This window comes from Artemia sp. Qi Xiang Cuo, chromosome 15 (assembly GCF_049724085.1).
Source record: "Artemia sp. Qi Xiang Cuo chromosome 15, ASM4972408v1, whole genome shotgun sequence".
NCBI lineage: Eukaryota > Metazoa > Arthropoda > Branchiopoda > Anostraca > Artemiidae > Artemia > Artemia sp. Qi Xiang Cuo.
Genome location: NC_142808.1, coordinates 7,260,199 through 7,284,113, shown reverse-complemented (window position 1 = coordinate 7,284,113; position 23,915 = coordinate 7,260,199). Strand labels below are relative to the sequence as shown.

Genomic DNA, 23,915 nt, shown 5'->3' with positions numbered 1-23,915 from the left:
ATTTTTCAAATGCCGTCAACTAAAAATAGCACTGAATTTTGTGAATTAAAACTTAGCTGTTGACAGTCTAGGGTATATATTTGCACATTAGGGGGGGGGTTAAGTTCATGGTGAATTTGCAGTAGGCTATATAGTTTAGGTAGGATGAAAGTGGAAACGCCATTTGATGCTTTTTTATGCTCTTCCATAATTAATATAAAATACCCTTTGGGACCCTTTAAGGGCTAAAGATGCAATTAGCCCCAGAAGCAATTATTGAATTATGAGAGAACATAAAAAAGGTATCAACTAAAGTTTTCACTTTCATCACAGCTAAATTGTATAGCCAACCAAAAATTTACCCTCTTAGCCCTTGACAATTGGCCAAAATGGACAATCTTTAGCAATCTGTTATCCTTTGTCTGTAGAACATGCCCAAGCCATCTCAACTTTCTCTTATTATAGCCTGAGAAAGTGAGATTGAACCACACTTTTTGTACAGCCTACTGTTTGAAATAGGTTAGTAAGCTAAGTACCCAGAACAATCTGTAGACAAATTTCTCCAAAAAACATCTAGCAAATCTTATCTGCTTTGCAGAGTGCCCATGCTTCAGAATCATATTTGACCACTCATCATTGTAGCTTCCAATATTCTGATCTTGGTTTGCACACTTTTCTTCCTATTCTTCTAAGCTTTTTTCAACTGTGAAAAAACATCGTTGCTCTATTATGGTATAAGTCTAGAGAATGACCTGTAGAGAAAGAAAGATGTTAAAAAAACAATCCATGCCATAATATTTAGAATAATTGTAGCTAACATATTTTGCATTCATCCCCCCTATACTCTACCCCCAATCCCCCTAATTTGCAAATATATAGCCAAAATTCAAAATTTCCCATCTATTCTCCCATTGTGTCTCTCTTGTTTCAACGTGTGTACCTATAAATTGAACCAACTGTGACAAAACAAGAACCAGAAAAACAAGTGACAGGTGACAGAATACATTGGAAATACGTAGTTTGATGTTGCCCCTAAACATTATATGCAGTCCCCAAAATTGAGTATTTGTGTATATCATTTTATTAATGGTTGCACAATATTGTATAGTTATTACCACACTATTAGAAGGAAGTATATTATTCTTACATCAAGTTTGTAGAGTAGTTGACTATGATGATTTTCTTACACCATCTTTCGCCTGAAAAGCTATGATGCACAATCTATTTACTGATGACAATAATAAAAAACTGGTATTCTGCATCCCTGTTATGTTTTTTTTTTTTTTTTTCAGTTTCAACTAATTTCAGGTATTTCAAGGGGTCTCACCCACAAATGGCATGCAACAGGTGGTAAAAGGAATCCAAGAAGAGGAAATAATTTGCTGGGTTGCAGCAAATAATATGCCGAGTGAACAAGCACGTAATTTTAAAAAGAATATGACCTGCAGATATGTGGAGGTAAATATAAAATTCTATCTGTATTAAAAAAACCTGTACTAGTCATGGGTGGAGACCCCCATACTTCAATAATGTCATTTCAATTATTTATAACCGTTTGAAAAGTGCTCCCCCTCCCCCAGCACAAATCATATCCCTCACCCCCTTCTAAGCATACTCCTCTGATATTGATGTAAATTATTCTTAGGGGCTGTCACATATTTGGGGGGAGGGAGGAAGCCTCCCAATGTTTTGGTCACTCATTAAAAAGAATTAAGTTGGTAAAATTGTGAAGCAAAGCACCATCATTTTTATGGTGCTGCTAAAATTCTTTGTTCTGTTAAATAAAGACCATGAAACCTAACCAAACTTGAATTTACTGAAAAATCAATGGACTCAGTCTTGGCCTTCAACCATGACCTTGTTACTGATTTGCCGTCTACAGAAAGTTCAAACTTCGTTAGTAAACACAGCAGTTTTACCAACTCCTGCCATGAGTTTACAGATGGTGCCACAATTTTCCATTTGGTTAAATAAAGAACTTTAAAATAGTGACATATTTACCAAAATCTGAATCTCAGTTAGCAACTGCAGTGGTTTTACAGACTTGTGCAGTGATTTTACATATTGTATTCAAAACAGACATTATGCTAATTATTGACAAAAAACAGTCAGTAAAAATGACCAGCCAGTTGGCCAAATCCCCTGCCCCCTCCCCCTCCCCCCCCCCCCCAAAAAAAAATTGACTTGTAACGACCCTATCCCTCCCACCTTTAAAATGCATCTCTAGTGTCCTTTAATTTTATGTACACTAAATCTATCATGTGTCCATTAGAATATAAAAAAAATGGTCAATCTAAGTCATTTATACTTTCTGATATCTTAAAATCCAAAACACATGTTATTCCCCCCATTATTCAGTTTCCTAATGTATCACCCCAACAGTGAATTCAGGAAGAATGAAACCCTGTATTTTGACATGTGTTTTTGACAGTTTATAAGAGAGGACTTTAAAGATAAAAATACACCATGTTTACATAATGGAATTGTGGATGCTAGTTTTAGTGAAAAATAAAAACTGAATTATCTCTTGTTGTGAATTAAAAGTGAATTTGTTGTGAATTCTATCTAAATACATTTCAAATAGTTATACATTCCACCATCTATTCCCCCTTACCTTTTAGATTTTTGTTAAATATGGTAACTTTTCATGCATTAAATCTGTTGGCTATTGTTAAGACAGAAAAAATACTTCTTTTTTCAATCTTGTCAAATTACCTATTCGGTTTCATCAACAATAATGCTGTCACTTTCAAGTAATTAGCTAACAATTTTATACTATTGACACTAATTTGCTAATTTCTAAAAATCCAATTTAAGCAAAAATGGATTGCATGTGTTTTAAATTGTGTGTGCTATTTTCCAAATAGATGTAAATAATTTTTAGTAAGTTGTGCTTTTTAATACAATTTCAATGGCTTGGATCTACCTTACCTTAAATTGCAGCTTGGAGAGAATTTAAAGATTTTTCATCCTTGTAATGCTCAATTATGACTTCTGTAGGTTGTTTGCTACATTTGGGCTGAGGACTCAACAGCTTTCCAGTTATGTAGGAACTCTTGCTGTAGCCATTCTTTGTCGTGATTGTGCTTGCATGCACCTTTCGAATCAGCAACCACTGTATCTTAGAGAATTGATTCCATAAGTTTGTTACTCGCTGGCTTCCTTCTCAGATTAAGGGGCGTTTCTTTAAGATTTTCTTGGAATGTCCCCGTAGTCACATAACAGTCTGGGGGGGGGCAAGGAGACTAGGGAGAACATTTTTGGAAATAATTGTGTGGGCTATAATCATGCTGCCATGTTTCCTCCTGTATGTAAGAGAATTATCTTAGTCTCCTGTCTGTCTGTCTGTCTAAGATACAGACCTCCTGTCTGTATCTTACAGAATTGATTCCATAAGTTTGTTACTCGCTGGCTTCCTTCTCAGATTAAGGGGCGTTTCTTTAAGATTTTCTTGGAATGTCCCCGTAGTCACATAACATTCTGGGGGGGGGGGGCAAGGAGACTAGGGAGAACATTTTTGGAAATAATTGTGTGGGCTATAATCATGCTGCCATGTTTCCTCCTGTATGTAAGAGTAGGAAGTTCCTAGTGATGTAAACGGCTATTTAAGACCATATCTTCATTAATTGATAGTTTTGGCGTTGGATCACATTAAATATGGTGGTGCTGCAGGGATAGTTGGGCAAGATCGGATGGTGAAGGCAGAGGCAAACTGGATATTCAATACACTAGCCTTAATAGTGGCAATGAGTGGGTTTTGCCATTATGTTTGAGATCAGAATTGTGTAACGGTTAGGATTTTTAGCAGAAACATGTCTCTAGAAAGATTTGGGATTTGTCTTGATATGTGGCAAGCTTCTCCTTGTGTTGAGACTTCAGTTTCCTAACTACATTGGAGGCGAGATTCCGAGCCTTTGCATACCTTCTCCAATTTTTCTGTGTTTTCTCATTGTTGTACCTTTTCCAGGCTCTGGCTTTCCTGTTGATTATTCTTTTAGTATCCTTTGTGAGGAATGGGAGTGCTTTTGACTGTTTTCAGTAGCTGACACGGGAGTGCTTATTTCTGTTGATAGGAGGGCTTCTTGAAGGTTTGTCCATGAAATGTCGACATCAGAAATGATTAGTTCTGACCAATTTATTGAGGCTAGTTCCTTCTTTATTGCTTGATAGTCAATAAAAGTTTGAGGACAAAGATTAGGTTGCAGACGTCCATTCAAGGATAACACAGAGAGGAGGATTGAGGGGTCGCTGTTGCCAACTGGAAGAAGAAATTCGTTTTTAATGAGGGGATCTGGATCGATCATAATTACAAGATCCAACAAGCAAGGATTCTGGTCGCCATGATGCCTTGTTGGCTTGTCAACCGTTTGATGAAGGGAGTTATCAGATAAGCAAGACACAAATGGCGAATCTCCATTACTAGATACTGCATGACCAAGACCCTCAACCCTCTTGATTAATGGGAAGTTGAAATCATTAATAATTATCAAATCAGATAGAAACATTGGTGATACTGTAGATGCCATTTCATAAATGAATGTTTTGAGATATATTTCATAATCATCAAGACTGGGTGCACTAGGGCTTCTATATACACACCCAATACGGATTTTTTATTTTCTTGAAGGGTAATATCAAGCTACACACTTTCCTCCCAGGGTACATTGAAGATTAGATGGTTAATAAGACTAACCTAGAAACCTTCTCTGACATAGGTACCAACTACCTGCTTGAATAATGCATTTCGTGTATAAACACTCCTTGTCAAAATTGTGTGTGTAAACATCCCTTGGCAAAATACAACAATCTATTAAGCTTCACTAATAAAAGTGAAATTTTGGTCCTTTCTGTGACCAGAAACGGAATCATTTGATTGGAAATATAAAACCCTAGTTCCCTTATTTTGTCAAAAGTGATCAGAGGGCAACCAGTCCCCACCCCCTACACACCTTCTTCCTCAATGCATCTTGTCAAAATTTTGAATTGAAGTTATCAAGTATTTTGCAGTAGGTTGCATAGGTTGCATCAAGACATAGCTAATTGTCGACAGAGAAAAGCCAAGACAGATAGTCCAAGTAATTGAGAGGCAAATGTTTAAATATCTGGGGCACAGGTAAATGGCGGGAGTATGCATGACTCTTATTGGACACATACTTGTTTGTTAGCTTTTGGAAAGGCATGCCTGCCTAAAGTCTCAGGCATGTTGGCCAAGAATTTAAAATTGACATAAGATCGTTCAATATATATTTCCAATCCTCACAATTTGAGGTAAAATTCCAAGTTTAAATTACACAAAAGATTTGTGTTTAAATTATACGGATGATGGTATTAATTTATGTTTGATTGCCACCCGTATGTACTGACTGGTCGGAATCCCATGGTTTTGATGCGTAATTTCATTGGTGGAATAAGCGCAGGGATTATAACTGTTTTTTGTTGCAAATAATATAAAAAAAGCATTTACTTTGCATTAAGAAGCAAGGACGTGGTAGATTTTTTCACTCTTAATTCTATATGGAGAACTTTGCTGGCTTCAATTTGACTATAATCATTGTTGATTATGGAGCGGGGAGGGGGGGGTGACGAGGAGAACCCAACATCTCCTCAGGGCCCGCCCGTGAAAATATTCAGGGGCACTAATGGCAGGGAGTCTTACAGATAGTCAAATAGTGGGGCTACTGGAAGCAGTTAGTGATTTAAGCATTGTAGGCTATTCATTATATTACGTTCATAACTATACACCCCTCTCCCATATTAGGCTTAGGTCACTTGTTTTCCTGCAACTTGCATAACTCAGAGCCCTCGCCCTATGGGCAGGTGGAAGTCAACCCCAAAAGCATGGTTATTTGACCTTCAGACTATTTTGAACAAAATAGCTATCCCAAAATTGGATTGAATAAAGTGTGGGGAAAGGTACGGGGGGGGGGCTGTCTTTTGATCATGTTTGGCTCTTTAAAAGAGATATGCAATAATAACCCTATGTGTTCGCAATGTGCAACTAGAATAACATAACATAATGAGGTATCAGCTTTAGAAGAATAGGTTCTTGGCCTTTGGAATATTTTGATCAAAAAGGGCTACCTCAAAATTTTGATAAGATGCATTTGGGGACGGAGGTGTCTAGGGGGTGGAGGCTGGTTGCCCTCTTATCACTTTTGACTAAATAAGGGAACTGGAGTTTTATATTTCCAATCAAATGAGCCTCCTCCAAACTTCTTACAACCACCCCTTCCATAAACCCCTGGATTGTTAACATATATTAACAATTGGCAACTTAAACTTACAACCCTTGCCCTCAGGCTGTGTTTTTTTTGTCAACCCGGGAGTCACAGTTATATGACCTTTGGACTATAATGAACAAAATGGATGTCTCAATTTTTATCAGATGTATTTGGGGAAAAGAGGGCGGGGGGGTTAGTCGCCTTCTGTTATTTTTTTTTTTTACTTGAAAAGGGCACTATAACTTCTGATTCCTAAATTTGGGGATCAAGAATCAATCATGCCCTCTTTTTCTTGATAAAAAGCCATAGGTTATCTATGGGGTTCTGTGGAAGAATGGGCATCTTCCACAACTTACAGCTCTTGCCCTGGGTGCTTTTGGGAGTTTGTTGACCTGTGAGTTATAATTATTTGACTTTCGACTATTTTTTACAAAATCGCCATCTCAAAATTTTTACCAACTGCATTTGAGGGGGAGGAGTTTGGTTACATTCTGATCACTTTTGACTCTTAGAAAGGACACTAGATCCTTCAATTTACAATCAAATTCGTCATTTCCAAAGTTTATACAACTACCCTTTTCCATAAAAACCTTACATGTTAACAACAGGCAAGTATATAATAATGAGAGGCGAAACCCGCCAGACTGGTTTTTTTCAAGAAACCGCTATGCAGAAATGGAATGCAAAGAGTAGTTTTCATTGTGTTTACGATATTTAAAACTGTAGTTTTTTGGGGTTTAGGGGGGGGGGCACCTAGATTAGGTTACGTATTTAATGTATGGTATGCTTTACCCCCACCCCCCTAATCTGCAAATATATAGCCCAAATTTGTTTATAAACTATTATATATTCATCCTATTTTTATTTTATTAGCATTAACCAAACTTGACTTTTTAGAGGTGTACGTTTAAGGTACCAGTACCAAATAGATAATTTCCTTTATTATATTGTTAAATATAAATAAATAATATTGTTAAAATAAATAATATTATTGGGATGGGACCAAATAGGACAAATAATTCCTTGGCAATATCTAGGTAAGTGATTCAAAATATAAAATGAGAGGATATATTTTAGAAGAGTCAAATTATCAAATTCTTATAAAAATAAACGAACTCTGAAAGCTCAGCATCAGCATAAGCGAGGTGTGAAACATCCAGTAAACCCAATAGATAAGTAGCCGACATCTAAACTAGAGCCCCGGAAATATAAAATTCAAACAGGGTGGTAGATACGACAGTACTGGTGCACTAAACGGGCACATTTATATACTAATGAGAGACGAAACCAGGGTTGCCACCGGTGACACTTTAGTGTCACTTTTGACACTTTTTTTTAAATGGCACTTTTCGGGACACCTGACACTATTAGGACACTTTAGCAAAAGTGGCACATTTTTGGTAAGTAGCACTATTTTACAAAAAAAGAATTTTTTCAGACAAAAAACTGGAAGGAAAACTGTCAATGTAGATATGCATCGATATCCCTTTTCTGTCAGTTAAGATTCTTATCTTAACTCCACGCGCGGCAATTATTGGATGCAAGACCAGGGCCTGGTCTTGCCACCCTGGCCTGGAAGAATTTACTAAATCTGAGAGGAAAAGTTTACTAAATTGAATCTGTTTTTACTAAATGCTCAAAAAAAATTTGTGAGGCTACCGCGGCACGCGCACCATCAAGCATCGATTTTTACTATAGGAGGATAATCAATAGGATTTCCGCAATCTCTTTTCCTTTTTTCTTCTTTTTTTTCTCTTTTCCTCTTTTCTTTCGTGCTTATAGTAGGATTGAAAATTCTGGAAACCTATAAGTTCAAAAACCCTTTTTTTATTTGGATGTACTACTGGATAGGCTTCATATTCCAGATGCGGTGTATCCAAAACGTCAAACAAAAGTCTGGAATCTTAGATTCTGGAAATCCTGCTGGTGAAGCCCGGCGTTAAATTTATCAATGGTCTTCAGGTCATAAAATTCAGATATATTAAAAAATGGAAAGACAATCAATAAAGAAAAACTGCTACAACTCATATTCATGAAGCAATTCAGACAATGAAGAGCTTAGAATCTGATATGTGTTTGAAACTGGCAGCTTTTGAAATTCGTCCCCAAGTTTCCGTTTTTAGGTTTTAAATCTAAACCCTTCAAATTTACATTTTAAGAGGAAATTTTTCACTTTTAAAACCCTAATTGGGCTGATCTTTAAATAAGGGATAAGCTGCTTATAAAGATTTCTGGCAAATTTTAAAGCAATTAATTTAGGATTTTTTTTTTTACGGATTTTTTATGGCTTCTCTCGTTTATATTCAAGGGAATCAAAAACCAATAAAATCTCTGTCACTTCAAAATAGAAACGACGTAATTGGCTACCGTTCTAGTTTTAAAAATATGGGAATTAAAAAGTGCTCGTCAAATTGGACTAATGCTTTCAATAAAAAGAAAACTTATACTTCATACTAAAATAAGTTTAAAAAAAATAACATTGTGTCAGTTGTCTTCAGGTCATGCAAATAATACAAATTGAAAAGTAAGAAGAAAAATATGTATTCACATTTAAAAAAAGTCGCACTTAAAAGGCTTTAATCATCCTCGGCCTCATCTGAATTTAAAGTATCCATTAGTGTCGGATTCTGACTGAAGGGGTCTACTTGTTTCCATTTCTTGATAGCCTGAGTCAAATTGCTGGGGATCACCCAGTCATGTACTCCACTTGAAGACCTGAGAACAAGTTGCTTCGTTTTCATAAGGGACGAAACACTTGAGACATTTAGCCTATTCTGGTTTTTAGTTTTGATGACCGACAAAGTCAAGAACTGTCTCTCTGCCCCAGTACTTGAATGGGGCAAGCTGCACAGAGTCAGAAAGAATTTGGGCAAGTATGGAAAAAGTTGTTTCCAGCAGCGTCTTTAAAAAGGGACAAGGCTAACCAACACACGTGACAGCTGTTATGAGAGTCTGGGAAAATTTTCTGAAAACAAATTAAGCCGAGATGCTAGGCCTGGTTTTAAATAGTTAGCCTTTCAAAGTGAGTATCAAGAAGAAGTCAAGAGAAAAGTAGAGATTTTTAAGTTTTAAGGTTGACGTGAAATCGCAAAAATGAGAGTAATAGCAGCCATAATATCTAACGTAATTGAAATCAGATTTTTTAATGAATGGACCCTTTTTTTTGTTCCTGAATTCATGGAAAATAACGAAAGTTTTGTTAAATACAAATCATGACTTTTAACTAGATTTCGGGAAATTGAATAGATCCTCTAAATTTACCAGATTTTTTTTGCTAGATCTATTAAAATCCTACTGACGGTGGCAACCCTGTGCAAGAATCTCTGTGCGGTGAAAAACGTAAACGTGTTTGTATCTATCTGTGTGTGAGAAATTTGTATATTCTTATTCTTATCACTGATAAGCGAAGATCACCCAGTGATCTTCGGTACGAAATACTTGGCAATGGAGAGGACAGAGACAGATAATTAATTGAAATGTGGTGGAGAAGCCTTCAATTTTTTTCAGTTGTTTAGTTCAACTATTTTGTGTTGTTGCAATAATTTGTAGGCTCATAGACGATAAGTCAGTCAAGCGGTTTGCAATTCTTGAATTCAATTTTTATGTTTTATTAGTTGAGGGTTGACTACAATTCAAAGAAGAAAAGAGCAAGAAAAGCTAAGAGTGTATTTTTGCGCCACTATGTTAATAGCTGTTACTATGTTAACCAGTCACTGGGCCAGTGAGTGCTAAACTTTACGCGTCTTTTCATTGATTTACGTGACTGGAGCTCTTGAATCCCAGTGATTCAAAATCTCACTGGTGATATCAAACAACGACTCAGCAACGCAAAAACATCCACTATGTTCACTGGTGTCCCATAAGAATGTCTAGTGACCTCTTCAGTGACTGGGCCAGTGACGCAATATGACCAGTGACTGGCCAGTGATACGCTCTTACATTTCCGTTCATATTTTTCATATTTTTCTTTGAACTCTTGGCAATCGGCAAATAAATAATCTTGAATATCTATCATACTAAAAACAAAATTGACACCAAAACTTCCATTGTTTTAAATCCTATGCAGTCATTAGCAAAATCACAATCTAATTTCACTTTTTTTTCTTTCTTAAATTTATGTTACATCATTACATAAATTGAATTTGGACGCACTTCCTCATTTTAGTTGTTTCATTCCCACTAATTTCTGATTGTAAATGTGCTTTCACGCTGATACTCTAAATGCTCGTGTTTTATCATAAAGGTGCTTTCATATTGATACTTAAAATTCTAGTTAACGGTTCCTATGCCCTTGTCTCTGAAGACATCTTATAGATAAATTTACTGGGAGTGGCGAGAGTTCTCGTGAAACTTATTCTATTCAGGTTGTGATAAACAGATTAGATCATATAGCTGTCTTATTGTTTTTCCTCTAGTTTTTGCCAAATAAGTTATTTGAAAAAGTTAGTGTCTGAACCACTATTAGTTATGTTTATCATAGGGTCATCAATAGCTACGAACTATGTTCGTGGCATTCTCTACAGCATTTTCGGAGAAAAGAAAAGTTTCAAGCACCTGAATGCACTTTAATAATCCAGATAATCTATTTTTTGGAAAAACTGGATGAAAAACTTTAAATGTAGACGAGTATTGCTGTCTCTTTTTTCTGTTTCTCAAGAAAAAAAACTGAAGGTTTTTCCTCTTTTCTTTTTCCGTTCCTTTGTCACGCTATGAACAATGACTTCTCAGAAAAAAAGAGAAGAAAGTACTCTGTGGAACGAGTTCCCATTTTATACAGTAAGCACCATTTGCATTTTAGCGGATTTTACGAGGGGGGCTGAAAGGTTGACATGAGTGGAAGTGCTGCACAAAGCCGGAAATCAGGACCGACTAAGTAAAATCAAAATTTATTTTTTATAGTTGATAGATGGCATTAAATCCAAAATTTCATGGATGTGGGAAACCACGCGGGGGGGGGGGTCCCAAGTGGATTGGCCAATATTTTCAATTTGAAAAGCTTGTCGATATGAGCGCGAGCGGTTAATTTTTGGAAAATGACTGGTCATTTTCTGGACACATTTTATTGGACACATACAAACCCGCCAGACTGGTTTTTTCAAGAGATTGCCATTCTGAAATGGAATTCAAAGAGTAGTTTTCATTGCGTTTACTATATTTAAACTGTTGTTTTTGAGGTTTAGAGGGGGGAGGTACCTAGGTTAGATTACGTATTTAATATATGGCATTCTTTACCCCCACCCCCCTAATGTGCAAATATATAGCCCAAATTTGTTTATAAACTATTATATATTCTTCCTATTTTATTTTATTAGCATTAACTGAACTTGACTTTTTAGAAGTGTACGTTTAATGCAACAGTACCGGGGTTCACTTCGTCAATCCTTGGAGGCATGGTTATTTGAATTTTGGGCTAAATGCCAATTCCTGACAGTTTTTGCTGCCAAATAGGGGTCAAAACGATATCAAGTAAACTAGCACTGCATTTGCCCTTTAACATACATTTAGTCGCCAAAAATGAATATTTGTGTATATCATATTATTAATGGTTTCGCAATGTTGCATAATTATTACCACACTATTAGAAGGAAGTATACTATTCTTACATCGAGTTTGTAGAGTAGTTGTTTATGATGATTTTCTTACACCATCTTTCGCCTGAAAAGCTATGATGTACAATCTATTAACTGATGACATTAACCAAAAAACTGGTCTTATACACTCATTTTTATTTTAAGTTTAAAGTAATTTCAGGTATTTCAAAGGATCACACCTTCAAATGACGAGCAACTGGTGACAGATGAATCCAAGAAGAGTAAATGTATGCTTGGACGACCCCCTGCCAATACAAAGGCAAGTTTTATTTATTCGTTGAAATACTGAAGGGGTTTTTGGTCTAATCACTGGAAGATAATGCTTAGTGTTGTAATTATCTCTCCATTATGATCAGCAAACAGCAAACATCGATATTTTTCTGGAAGTTTATGCCACAAGTATTAGCCTATAACAATAGCCCATTATTTTTTTTGCTTGGAAGTAGGCAAGCATATATATTGGGCCTGCCTAAATGTAAACACACTGCAAATAAAATAATAAATTTTGGAAAATGTCCTCACAATTTGAGGTAAAATTCCAAATTTAAATTACACAATAAGACTTGTGTTTGAATTATGCAGATGACAATATTAATTTATGTTTGATTGCCATCCGTAGGTACTGACTGGTGTAAGAACTCTGCTCTTGGGCATGTAGGATATTATCGGATTCAAAGTCAGTACCCCATCATGGAAAACCATTTTGTGGCCATGTCATGTGAAGTAAAATTTCATAAGCTAGTTTGCTTAACTATGTAATAATATGTACCTTGTGTGAAGCATTTGTTCAAGTATTTTGGGTACAGAGCATGTTGAGTATACTTGCAAACTGTTGCTATTTGATTATGAAGTCTAAAAACATGTTTAATGCCACTGTTGCCAAATACTATCTTCAGAACTAGCAATCAAGTTTGGGCATGCTCAAACAAAATATAAATTATTTTTGGACGTCAATTCTTCTTTTTAGGTTCTTAGCTTTTTAAGAAAACTTGTTTGTTTTTCAAGTTCTAAGAAAAAGAATCTGCTTTAAGAGAAAGATAATTTTGTTCTAAGGAAAGAAAAGCTATTAGGTATACTGCATAGTATGTTTTAATTGAACAGAAATGAGGTAGTTTTTGATATTTTTTCCTGTTAAAAGTAAAACATGCTTAGAGAATTTGTCCTTGCCATACTGTACTGTCATTGAATAAAAGATAGATTTATTACCTTACTATGAAACAGTATTTTAAGATTAAGGATTGTATTTTTTTTTTTCTTATTATAGACGGAATCTCAGTTTCATTTTAAGGGAATAAAGTAGTGATGTGAAATTTCCTTTTTTGAAACACCATAGTATGCATCTGCATCTGAAATTGCGTTTAACTTTCTGTAATCAACACAAAACCGAATTGACCCGCCCTTTTTAGGGACTAACACCACCGGTGCTGCATATTCTGAATTAGCATGTTCTATGACTTCCAACACTCGGTCTATCTCTTCCCGTTTCGCTTCCAGAATTCGATATGGGTATTGCTTTATTGGTTTGTTGTCTTTTACCGGTATTTTATGTTGTATTACATTTATTTTTCCTATCTTATTAGTTAATACAGCTGAAAATTTTAATCCTTATGCATAGTTAATCCTTATGCTGGCCTAAAACATATATGAGGCGCCCTCTTTTGTTATACACGTGACAACTTTTAAACTAAGAGCTCATGATGAAGAACACAAAAAGCGATACTTGGGATACAAATTCGGTTTTCGAATTTGATACTTCCATAAGTCTGTGAAAGCTATTGTCATAGTTACTCTGATGGCTCTAGTTGGGGTTTTTGCTTTTGGCTTGAGGAAAAGCGCTGTTTAACTCAGTGAAATAATGTTTCTCTTTGAGCTTGATGGCTAATAAAATAAGTCATTCCAGCTTGGACCAAGATGAGTTCAGGGCCCTTCGACCAGATCAAGGCAACTTCTTTTGGGGATTTGAAGGTAAGTGTCTGTTGTTATGTCTTATTCTTGAGAGTGAATACATTTTTTACTTATAAATAAACCGTCATTGATTTGAATTTCGGTGGCTCAGCCAAATTAGGTGGCTCAATCAAGTTTTATTCAACTCCTCTCACTTTCCCTCATTAAAGAAAAGGATTCTTTGTAATTCCGATCTGTGAAGGAATTCTTAAAATTTATGTTTCTTTTATGTGGGTAATGTTATATTTGCGGACAATGAGAACTATCTTGGAAAAATCTTTTCATCTCAATTTGTCTAGAGGAAACTTCACTATAAAGAATTTACGTATGAAATGCTCCTATTTTTTTCGTTTGAGTATACTACCCCCTTTCTGGGATAAAAAGGTAAAGGATGCGGCACTACACTTCTTAAAGTCCGAACCAGCTGTGCTGATCTTAGTCTCAAGGTCCTTTTACCAGGAAGTGCAATGGGGGGATGGGGGCCAGCCATCCTGTGCTTTCGCACACCCTTCCTGTTTACCTTCTCCAGATCACACCTTCAAATGACGAGCAACTGGTGACAGATGAATCCAAGAAGAGTAAATGTATGCTTGGACGACCCCCTGCCAATACAAAGGCAAGTTTTATTTATTCGTTGAAATACTGAAGGGGTTTTTGGTCTAATCACTGGAAGATAATGCTTAGTGTTGTAATTATCTCTCCATTATGATCAGCAAACAGCAAACATCGATATTTTTCTGGAAGTTTATGCCACAAGTATTAGCCTATAACAATAGCCCATTATTTTTTTTGCTTGGAAGTAGGCAAGCATATATATTGGGCCTGCCTAAATGTAAACACACTGCAAATAAAATAATAAATTTTGGAAAATGTCCTCACAATTTATAATGTTTCTCTTTGAGCTTGATGGCTAATAAAATAAGTCATTCCAGCTTGGACCAAGATGAGTTCAGGGCCCTTCGACCAGATCAAGGCAACTTCTTTTGGGGATTTGAAGGTAAGTGTCTGTTGTTATGTCTTATTCTTGAGAGTGAATACATTTTTTACTTATAAATAAACCTGTTTACCTTCTCCAGATTTCTCTAGGTACCTATTTGGAGCTGGGTCGACTCTGGCTGAGCTTACAGAGTCAGGCCACTGACCCCACGTTCCAAACCAAATAACTGGCGAAACCAGGAATCGAACAAAGGATTCCAAATCCAGTGGACCACTAGGATAACTGTGGTCCTGGGATAACTCAATGATAAAAGAAAAAACGTAGACGCAACGTGTTATGTTTGTCAAAAATACTAAACATAAAGTCCTTCTATAGCAAGTCTTAACAGCTCATTACTGATATTGCTGATTTCCGTTTATGACGAATCCTAACAACTCACTAATGATATCGCTTATGCTTGTCAATAAATATTGAAAATAAATTCTTTGGGTGACAAATCTTAGATCTCTGAATTGGAGAGGGGGTGGGGGCATGCTGTATAATCAGATGACTCTGTATCGTAATCAATTTCATTCGATTTATTGAAATTTTCTGAATAAATTGAATAGCCCTAATGCGCCATAAGGTTTTAAGTAGTGTTGGCTAATTGATGAGGGTAAATGATACTTTTAATAAAATCAGCACCAGAAAAGTCCTAGCACTTGGCCAAGTATTTGTATATACCAATTTTTCAACTTCTGGATTTCCCAAGGGAATGGATGCATCGGCAGGGTTCCGCTTATTCTAATACTTATTTATATAAAAATGGAAATATGTGACTTAAATATTTATAAAATAACAGTTTCAAAGTATACGTTTTCGAGCAATGATTACGACCTTCTTTTTTTCAACTTCGCTTATACTTAAGTCTGGTGTATTATTGCAAAGAAGCAAAATACTGTAATAATTTTGTAAGAAGTTCCAAGAAATATCTAAGGTTTGATTTGTTGAGTAAAAGGCTCTATAACCGTTGAAGTACCAAGGACAAAGAAAATGAAATCTGATTGTTAGAAATTAGATGTATGGAAACTATTGCCGTCATATATGTCTTGAAAAATTAGGAATTATTGGAAATTCAATTTTTAATGGCATATCCACGTGTAGCTATGCAGTTTTTGGTAGTAGCGGGTGCCAATTTAAAAAAAGGGAACGTGGGGAAAAATCAGTAAAAAAAAAAGAAGCTAAAAACACATGGCACCGGCAGGATTAATGAGGTGTTGCTTTCCTTTTGAAGCTGTACTTGTCTTTTAAGACCAATGGCCGTTAATGTTAAAATTTTTATGTAGGAAAATCGCTATCAAATTTAATTGATTGAATTAGAGAGCCATGCCATCCCTATCAACCTTTGGTCTGCCCTAGGATGGATGATAGACAGTCATCAAGAAGTGAAATTAATCATTTTTATGCAACTCTGAAAAAGTTAAGGAAGCTTTACATCTCACAGAGACTATCTGACTTGGCTTTATTCTAATTAGCCATGTCTTTCATTACTTCCACCAAGCTGAATACACCAAGCTCTGCTTACCAGTTTCCCATACTCTGCGACTAACTGTTCTGAAATGATGTCTATTCGTGCGTGTCATCTGAAAACAATGATTATTTACCTTTGTGGCTTTTTCTGATCGCTTATTCTGTAAAGTTTAATTTAATCATAGATTCGTCTGATGCTATTTTAATCTGTCTTATCTTATAGATTGTACTCGCAAATCCCGTATCATTGATGTTGTTTACAATGCGTCCAAAAATGAATTGGTTAGAACTAAAACCCTGGTCAAAAACGCCATTGTAGTATTTGATTCAGCCCCATTTAGACAATGGTACAGGTATCACTACGCCCTCCCTATTGGAAGAAAGAAGGGAACCAAAATCGTAATTCGACTTACGATTAATAACGAAAAATTGAATTTCATAGTTAAAATAACACAGCATAAATATTATACAGTATTGAAAGTTTCTATGCTCTCCATTAAAGATTTTTGGGATACATCAGTGGCACACCTTTCGTCATGACTCGGCCTAATTAGGCTAAATGCTTGTTACTTTTTGAAGTTAATGTCTTCAAATTTTAACCTACATATTTGGTGTACTTTATAATCCTCTCGGCTGCGAAAATAGACCACTATTCAGTGCTTAATTGACCTCTAGCGTCCGTAAAAATAATCCCTAAAAATAAAGATTAACACCCAAAAACGGCAAAAATATTTTGACAAACAAATCCAAATCGAACTTAAAATAGACTAAAGTTGGAGTAAAAAATTTGGGTAAATTTTTGCTGAATGGAGTCGCGAGTTGGAATCGGTATATTAACAATTATCAGGAATCGGAGTTGGTTAAAACTTATAGCCGATTCCACAGCCCTGGTCCTGAAAGGACCTTGGTATAATTTGAAAACAGCTTAACATACGTCTTTCATAATTATCTCAGAAGTATGAACCTATTAGATAATACCTTTAGCCGTGACAGTGTCGACATCTACGAAAAAAACACTGATATAATATGGTATGCTCTTCATACTTAACATCTCCATGTTTACGTTCTAAATCAGCATACTCATTTTGGATTATTAAGTGATTTCTTATTAATATCTTTGTTTTAAGTACCACTTTGATAATTAAGACCTGTAGCCATGCCCATATAGTTATAATTGCATTTGAAGTATTTTGAATAACGAAAACACAGTTGGCTAGACTTAATTTATTTTTAAATTCCTTTTTTATTTTAATTCCTTCTTAGATTTTCCTTATTTTAATTCCTTATAAGACTTATTTTATTTTTAAAAGGTTCAATTTTGAAAAAGTCTCTGAATTTTTAGTTCAAAACGGTATATGAACTTAAAGCCTGCATGTCCGATAGAAATCGCGAGGAACCCAAGAGAAAAAGGGAAATCACTGTTTCATAATTTGGCCCTAAAAAGTGTACTTTAATTCTATTGGTTCATTTTTCGCGAGCTACTCACTTTATTCCCTATATCTGGAGAAGAAAATAATCTGATTTTCAAAATATGGGTAAACTAATGGGGAGACGGAAAAGGAGTTTCTGGGGAGACAAACAACAACTGACGACTCTATCTTGTTAAAACCTGATTGGTTGTTCGTGAGAAATATTGAGCCAATGAGAAGAACCAAGTTTGCGAGTTACAGCAATAAGACCATTCTTTTGCTCATCATTGTGCTAAGATCTTTCAACAGAAAACAATTTTAAGGGATATTTGCTCTGATCAGCTTTCTAAGAACAATGATGCGTGTATCATCAGTTTTCTCCTCATTGTTCTATTTGGCAGAATAATTGCCTTCTTTGCACTTTTTGCTAACATCAGTGAGTTGTAAGATCTTAGATCAGCAATTATGAACTAAAGAACGGTCATCTGTGCAGATAGATATAAGATCTTAATGCTAAAGAGATAAGGTTATTTAAAAAAAATTTTAACCGGATATTTCTCAATTTATGAGAAATATTGAGTCAATGAGAAGAACCAAGGGTTTTCGAGTTGCAATATTTTCTGCAAGTAAACTCTTTCTCTGTACATAAATTCTTCGTACTGTGCTACTGTCCATTTTGAAATGATGCTTATTCGTGCGTGTCATCTGAACACAGTGATTATTTGCCTTCGTGGCTTTTTCTGATTGCTTATTCTGTAGAATTCATTTTATCACAGGTTTACTAGATGCTAATTTGAAATGTCTTAATCTTATAGATTGTACACGCAAATCCCGTATCATTGATGTTGTTTACAATGTATCCAACAATGAATTGGTTAGAGCTAAAATCCTGAGCAAAAACGCCATTGTAGTTGTTGGTTTTGCCCATTTAGACAGTGGTATGAGTCTCACTACGTCCTCCCTATTTGAAGAAAGAAGGGAGCCAAAATCGTAAGTCGATTGTATAATCGTAAGTCGATATATTTCTACTCGTTAGTAACTTATTGCTCACAAAGGTACTGAGTTTTGGTCAAGCTCGCACCCAGAATTTATCTTTCCGGAAAGCGGGGGAGGGTGGGGGTTGCAATGATAACAAAATAATTAAATTTCATAGTTGAAATAATATAGCATAAATATTATACAGTAAGGAAAATTCATATACTCCCCTTTAAAGATTTTTGGGACACATCACCATTCGTCATGACTCCGCCTTTGCGCACGCGCAATGACAAATTTTTATCGCATTGCGGTGGGAATATAGGAGACCTGTTGAAGCTTGCTGTGATGCTTTGGTAAACTTGCATTCGTGGCGTTTTCTGATCTCTAATTCTGTAAAGTATATTTTATTCACAGATTTAATAGATGCTATTTTTGAACTTTTATCTTATAGATTGCACACTCCAACTGAATGAGCATTCGATGGTTACTTGAAAAGTTGCTGTTAAATTAGTAAAAACTAAAGTCATTGGTGTTGCTTACAATGCATCCAACAAGGAATTTGCTCGAATTTAAACACTAGTAAGAAACGTCTGCTCTTTAGACAGTTCTGCTCTGATTTGTTGATTCTGCTCTTTAGACAATAGGGTGTAAGCCTAGATAAGGAGCTCCACATAAAGAAACATGTTAAGAAAACAATACTTACTTCGTAATATGCAGAATAATCATAGTTGACACATTTTGCACGGGGAGAACCTTTATCTTCACCTGTTACCTTGTTTTTCCATTTTTTTCTAAGGAATTCATGATTATTATTTTTTTCAATAGCCTTTGTTGAATTTTGAAAAATCTGCTAAATGCAGCATTGTCAACTGAAGATTCTGGTCGTTTTTATGCCCTTTGCAAAATCTGTTTCAAATGGCATTTTTTCACCAGGAATTTCAAAACTGAAAAAATGCTTGTTGAAAGCTTTTTTTTATTATTATTATTATAAAAAAAAGTCTAAAACAATGAAAGAAGTGAAGAGAAGGGTTCTGCCCATGCAACATGCGTTAATTGTAATTATTCTGCATATTATGAAGTGGGAATTATTTCCTTGACATGTTTCCTTATTTGGGACATCTTATATAGGCTTACGCCGACAATGTCCCTATTGTAAGAAAGAAGGGAAAAAAACCGTATGTTGAGTTCATATTTCTGTCCTTTGGTAACTCATTGCTCGGGAGTTTTTTGGTGGAGGTTCGTAATAATAAAAAAAAGGTGTTTGATATTTTGAATAGGTAGTGCCTAGAAATTCAGGAAAATTTGGGATTTCAGCGGAATTTAGTATTTGATGTATTCTGTATTTAGAGATTGATAACTAAAATAGGGAAATTCCATAATGTGATAAAGACTGCCCTAACAAAACAAATCAAACAGTTCGTGGTAACGAACTGTAAGTAAGGAACAACCTGGCTCAATAGTATTCAAAACTCTACAAACCGTAATTTTGATACCAATTCATACATCAATAGAATCGGATTTTTTTGCTGATTTTAAATATATCAGTTTCATTAAGTTTAGTCTTACCCATCGAAAGTTACGCGCCTGAGAAAATGTGCCTTATTTTCGAAAAAAGGGCGAAACATCCCCTAAAAGTCCTAGAACTTTAATGAAAATCACACCATGAGATTCAGCGTATTAGAGAACCCTACTATAGAAGTTTCAAGCTCCTATCTGCAAAAATGTGGAATTTTGTATTTTTTTGCCATAAGAAAGATCACGGATGCGTGTTTTTTTTTTCCAGGGGTGATCGTATCGATCCAGTAGTCCTAGAATATCGTGAGAGGGCTAATCTGAACGGAAATTAAAAGTTCTAGTGCCCTTTTTAAGTGACCGAAAATTGGAAGGCAACTTGGCCCCCTCCCACGCTCATTTTTCCCAAAGTCACACGATTCAAATTTTTGAGATAGCCATGTTGTTCAGCATTGTCGAAAACCTAATTAATATGTCTTTAAGGATGACTTAATCCCCCACAGTTCCTGGGGGAAGGGCTGCAAATTATGAACTTTACCCACTTTTTACGTATACTATTGGTAAATCGGAAGTATACAGACGTTTCAGAAGGGATTTTTTTTCTGGTGGGGGGGGATCGGGGGAGTATCTTTCCCTGGAGGATGTTTCCGTGGGGAAAGGAAAATTTTTATGTAGGGGCGCTGGATTTCCCAGCATTATTTAAAAAACGATCAGAAATTAAATTAAAAGCAAGTTTTTTCAACTGAAAGTAAGGAGCAATATTAAAACTTAAAACAAACAGAAATTATTACGTACATGAAGGGGTTTGCCCCCTAGTCAATACCTTGCCCTTTACGGTAAAGTTTTTTTTAGTACTTTCAAAAGAGCTATCTATTCTAATTAACCGGCCTTTGTGATTCAGGGGTTTGTGATTCGAACAAAATTTGAACTTTAGCTTGAAGAGCGAGGTATTGACTAGGGGTAAACTCCCTAAGATACGTAATAAAAACATACAAATATAGAAGTTCGTTACGTAAGTTAATTCGTAAGTTACGTCATAACAAAATTTCGAGAAAGCCATTTAGCCAAAGCAATAAAATTAATATGCAAATTTCATTCTAATTATTCATGTACGGTGAGCCAAAATCAAAGCTGTGTTAATGCAAAAACGTTCAGAAATTAAATTTAGAAAAAAAACAAGTTTTTTTTTAACTGAAAGTAAGAAGCGACATTAAAACTTAAAATGAACAGAAATTATTCCGCATATTAAAGGGGCTGTTCCATCCTCAACGCGTCGCTCTTTATGCTAAAGTTTGACTCTGTCACACAACTTTATTTTTTAAAATAATAAAAACTTTAGCGTAAAGAGCGGGGCGTTGAGAAGGGGACAGCCCCTTTCATATACGGAATAATTTCTGTTCGTTTTAAGTTTTAATATCGCTCCTTACTTTCAGTTAAAAAAAACTTGTTTTTTTATTTAATCAGTTTTAAAAACGACCTTATTTCAATTATGCTAGATAGTTTATGTTGTCGATCGGCGTGCTATTGGTTTGTGCACACTATTGGATTGTGGTCTTATTTCTTGTGGGGAGATTTTTGTTGGGGTATATTTTATTGTTTTTTTTTATATATTTATTGGGATATATTTTTCACGAGTATATTATTGAGGGTATATTTCTTTAAAACATGTGCAAATGATTGTATGAAGAGTCAAATCACCATAAAACATTGAATAAAGCCAAAACCTATGTGCAGTGTTTTGCGGTACAATGTCATGGCTGCACGAAAGTGGCCAGTTGCCGGTGCTTCGCCTTGTGGCGCGAGATCGCGGCGAAAAACAGTTGCGAAAAAAAAGTGGAGCAGGGTTTAAGTTTAAAATCTAAAATTTTCTAGACAAATTCTAAAAATTTAAGATCGTAAGAAATTTTTTTCTAAAAATTGTCATTTTTCTAGAAATGGTTGCTTGGAAATTTTGTTTTTCAAGGATTTAAAGTTTAATGTTTCGATCGGGCCCATCCAAATTATTCCGCTATGGTGGCGCTTTTTATAACTTCTATATTTTTCTATAGGTTTCACTCGATCAGAAGTGAAATATTGGGTAAACCTAAGCCAACGAATGAAACTTATTCTTATTTAGTATCTTGATTGGACAGGTACAATATAAGGAGATTTGATGACGATATAATTAGATGACAGCTTTTTGGCTAGGTAATATTTTGAAGTGAGGTTGGAAAAAGAAAGAAATGAGGGACTATGTTTCTGGTACATTTCTGGTGCCTATTGCACCAAGATAGTATCTTCATTAAAGCTTTCTATGAGCTATATCAAATGATTTATTTATTTTTTCAAAGAACATTTTTTTTTTTTTTCAAAGTGTAAATTGTGATAATATCTGTCGGAATCACTGTGTGTATCTCGCCATTGTGGCTTCGTATTCAATGGTATATTACATACGAAGCATATAATCTAGCCTCCCTCCCCTGTTTCTTGTGTACTTGCCTGGTGACATACATTTTTGTTTCTATTATAGGAAAACAGTGGTCAAATAGAGGAAGGCCAACATATATATAGTGAGTTGGGCCTCAGTAAAAGGAGGAGGAACTCCTTATACAAGTAATCAACGACGGTGAAATGACAATACTTGGAAACGATATAACACTAATTGATTTGACAGAGGATTATAAACAATCGACGACGAGAATGAAATAAAAGTAGTGGTAAAAGAATACCTCTAATTGGTTTAACAAAAGATTAATATTTTTTATCTTTTCAAAATCAAAGAGCGATTCTCAGCGGAATATAATTCGGTGATAGCAGGAACATATGCCAAAAAATATTGCATGGATTGAACTGCAAGGCCATACCCATAGGGGGGGGGGTTGAAGTCCCCCCCCCGAAATGTTTGTCTGACTCGTAAAAACGTAAAAAAATAGATATAAACAAATTTTGTGTTTTTGAGGTTTTTGTGTACCCCCCCCCCCCCCCCCCCGAACTTTTTTTTTGTAAAACCCCCCTCCGAAAAAAAATCCTGGGTACGGCCTTGTTGAAATGTGAAACACTTAGTCACCCAGCTGAACAACTTATTGAACAAATTTGTGCTTGCAGTTAATAATGGTGTTTATACTGTCGTTTCTTTGGTTACTAGTCGACATCCTTGTTTTATGGTCATCCTCCTTACATCTTGTAATAGTAATTCAGTTTTTTAACTTGGATCAATTCTTTCTGTATTATTATAACTACTAGACAAATGTAGAAAACAAAAAATATGTTTTAAGATTGAGAGAAAAAAAAACTGCGTAAAATACCAAGACTGTACCATGTCGAGTACATGGTACAGTCGAGTACATGGTACAGTCGAGTACCATGCTGAAAGAAAATAGATATTTTATCGTTTGAATTTTTTTAAGTGTTATTGTTCTTAAATTTTAGTACGTTTAAAGTGTTTTAACTTACAACTTTTTCTTAGGCAGTCTTCCCTTCTTTTTTTATTTTTATGCCTAACTCTTTTGATCTGTATAGTTATAACATAGTGTAACTATACACACATAGTATACAAACTATATAGTATACACATAGTATACAACACATAACTATACAAACATAGTATAGTTTGTAACGATGACCTTTTGGATTATTCAACGTTTACATTCAGGCCTGTCAGACTTGTACTTCTTTCTGTTACTCTGAAAGGCTACATTAACATTTTAATCTTGCATAAAAGTAAATTTTGACAAAAAAATCTGTTTTTTGGTTGTCTTTTGTAATAAAATTATTGATTCTATCTCCTAGATTAGATTTTATCCAGGTATATTGTGATAGGCTGTTTACTGCTTAGCAATATATTAAAGGATTAGAG

At 35.3% G+C, this 23,915-nt stretch overlaps 2 protein-coding genes across 4 annotated transcripts in view; both read left to right on the top strand.

Moving 5' to 3' along the window:
* The first annotated feature begins 1,291 nt into the window (after positions 1–1,291).
* The window catches only part of LOC148943283 (uncharacterized), a 45,370-nt gene continuing 22,746 nt past the window's right edge, over positions 1,292–23,915 (top strand). Inside the window, exons 1-2 of one of the 3 annotated variants that reach the window (XR_016142945.1) lie at positions 1,292–1,437; positions 11,952–12,711. The gene's annotated coding sequence lies outside the window, so the exon portion shown is untranslated. Of the gene's footprint in view, positions 1,438–11,942; positions 12,712–23,915 lie in introns of those variants that run through there. The other 2 variants (XR_016142946.1, XM_089101374.1) reach the window with 2 other exon arrangements.
* LOC148943282 (uncharacterized) overlaps positions 14,336–23,915 on the top strand; it is a 94,923-nt gene continuing 85,343 nt past the window's right edge. The window contains exons 1-2 of the mRNA XM_089101378.1: positions 14,336–14,351; positions 14,668–14,732. The gene's annotated coding sequence lies outside the window, so the exon portion shown is untranslated. The remainder of the gene's footprint in view (positions 14,352–14,667; positions 14,733–23,915) is intronic.